Source organism: Schistocerca gregaria, unplaced genomic scaffold (assembly GCF_023897955.1).
Source record: "Schistocerca gregaria isolate iqSchGreg1 unplaced genomic scaffold, iqSchGreg1.2 ptg000681l, whole genome shotgun sequence".
NCBI lineage: Eukaryota > Metazoa > Arthropoda > Insecta > Orthoptera > Acrididae > Schistocerca > Schistocerca gregaria.
In genome coordinates, this window is record NW_026062062.1 from 92,501 (window position 1) to 94,789 (window position 2,289).

Below are 2,289 nucleotides of genomic sequence, written 5' to 3' on the forward strand. Positions count from 1 at the left end.
TTCAGCGGGTAGTCTCGCCTGCTCTGAGGTCGTTGTACGAGGTGTCGCACGCCACACCGCCAGCCGGCTGTGCACGCTACCGAGAAAGTACCGGTATGCGAACCGCCAGGCGACGGGCGCGCATCGCACGTTTAAGGAGACGCGGCCGGCCACACAGGCGACCACGACACTCCCACGTCTCCGAAGCGGGACAAACGCCGCGCGCTTCAGTATACGTAGCCGACCCTCAGCCAGACGTGGCCCGGGAACGGAATCCATGGACCGCAATGTGCGTTCGAAACGTCGATGTTCATGTGTCCTGCAGTTCACATGTCGACGCGCAATTTGCTGCGTTCTTCATCGACCCACGAGCCGAGTGATCCACCGTCCTGGGTGATCTTTTCCTTTTCAGTCTCCCACTGTCTCTTTCAAGACAGTAGCATTTGCGGGACTGAGGCGTCTGACGGCCCCTGTTCCACTATTTTTTTGTGTCCAACGGCCTCACAGCCGATGGGCGTCGTACGGCTCCACACCGGAGCGGACAGGCACTCGGGCGAACGTCATTCAAAACCGGCGCCAGGCGCCAGGTACCGCAGGCCAGCCGCTCCAGAGCTTCAGCGCTCGTACCACACAACAACAACACTTCCGCTAGTTTTGAGAGGCACGCGTGGTTCCGCACGCGGCGCACGGCCACTGCCGTACAGGTAGCGTGTTGCGCGACACGACACGCACATCGAAAGACATGCAGTCTAGTCGGTAATGATCCTTCCGCAGGTTCACCTACGGAAACCTTGTTACGACTTTTACTTCCTCTAAATGATCAAGTTTGGTCATCTTTCCGGTAGCATCGGCAACGACAGAGTCGATGCCGCGTACCAGTCCGAAGACCTCACTAAATCATTCAATCGGTAGTAGCGACGGGCGGTGTGTACAAAGGGCAGGGACGTAATCAACGCGAGCTTATGACTCGCGCTTACTGGGAATTCCTCGTTCATGGGGAACAATTGCAAGCCCCAATCCCTAGCACGAAGGAGGTTCAGCGGGTTACCCCGACCTTTCGGCCTAGGAAGACACGCTGATTCCTTCAGTGTAGCGCGCGTGCGGCCCAGAACATCTAAGGGCATCACAGACCTGTTATTGCTCAATCTCGTGCGGCTAGAAGCCGCCTGTCCCTCTAAGAAGAAAAGTAATCGCTGACAGCACGAAGGATGTCACGCGACTAGTTAGCAGGCTAGAGTCTCGTTCGTTATCGGAATTAACCAGACAAATCGCTCCACCAACTAAGAACGGCCATGCACCACCACCCACCGAATCAAGAAAGAGCTATCAATCTGTCAATCCTTCCGGTGTCCGGGCCTGGTGAGGTTTCCCGTGTTGAGTCAAATTAAGCCGCAGGCTCCACTCCTGGTGGTGCCCTTCCGTCAATTCCTTTAAGTTTCAGCTTTGCAACCATACTTCCCCCGGAACCCAAAAGCTTTGGTTTCCCGGAGGCTGCCCGCCGAGTCATCGGAGGAACTGCGGCGGATCGCTGGCTGGCATCGTTTATGGTTAGAACTAGGGCGGTATCTGATCGCCTTCGAACCTCTAACTTTCGTTCTTGATTAATGAAAACATACTTGGCAAATGCTTTCGCTTCTGTTCGTCTTGCGACGATCCAAGAATTTCACCTCTAACGTCGCAATACGAATGCCCCCGCCTGTCCCTATTAATCATTACCTCGGGTTCCGAAAACCAACAAAATAGAACCGAGGTCCTATTCCATTATTCCATGCACACAGTATTCAGGCGGGCTTGCCTGCTTTAAGCACTCTAATTTGTTCAAAGTAAACGTGCCGGCCCACCGAGACACTCAACAAAGAGCACCCTGGTAGGATTTAAACGGGGTCCGCCTCGGGACGCGAAAGCACCCCTTCGGCTCGCCCCACCGGCAGGACGTCCCACGATACATGCCAGTTAAACACCGACGGGCGGTGAACCAACAGCGTGGGACACAAATCCAACTACGAGCTTTTTAACCGCAACAACTTTAATATACGCTATTGGAGCTGGAATTACCACGGCTGCTGGCACCAGACTTGCCCTCCAATAGATACTCGTTAAAGGATTTAAAGTGTACTCATTCCGATTACGGGGCCTCGGATGAGTCCCGTATCGTTATTTTTCGTCACTACCTCCCCGTGCCGGGAGTGGGTAATTTGCGCGCCTGCTGCCTTCCTTGGATGTGGTAGCCGTTTCTCAGGCTCCCTCTCCGGAATCGAACCCTGATTCCCCGTTACCCGTTACAACCATGGTAGGCGCAGAACCTACCAT

The 2,289-nt window shown here is 54.7% G+C and overlaps 2 non-coding genes across 2 annotated transcripts in view; both read right to left on the reverse strand.

The window, feature by feature from the left end:
- Window positions 1–32, reverse strand: part of LOC126318753 (large subunit ribosomal RNA) — a 4,222-nt gene extending 4,190 nt beyond the window's left edge. Inside the window, exon 1 of the ribosomal RNA XR_007557471.1 lies at window positions 1–32. This exon is cut by the window's left edge and continues 4,190 nt beyond it. This is a non-coding gene — a ribosomal RNA (large subunit ribosomal RNA).
- Window positions 33–220: 188 nt separating this feature from the next.
- On the reverse strand, window positions 221–375 carry LOC126318739 (5.8S ribosomal RNA). The gene has a single exon (XR_007557459.1). It is a non-coding gene; the product is annotated as a 5.8S ribosomal RNA (ribosomal RNA).
- Between the last annotated feature and the right edge of the window lie 1,914 nt (window positions 376–2,289).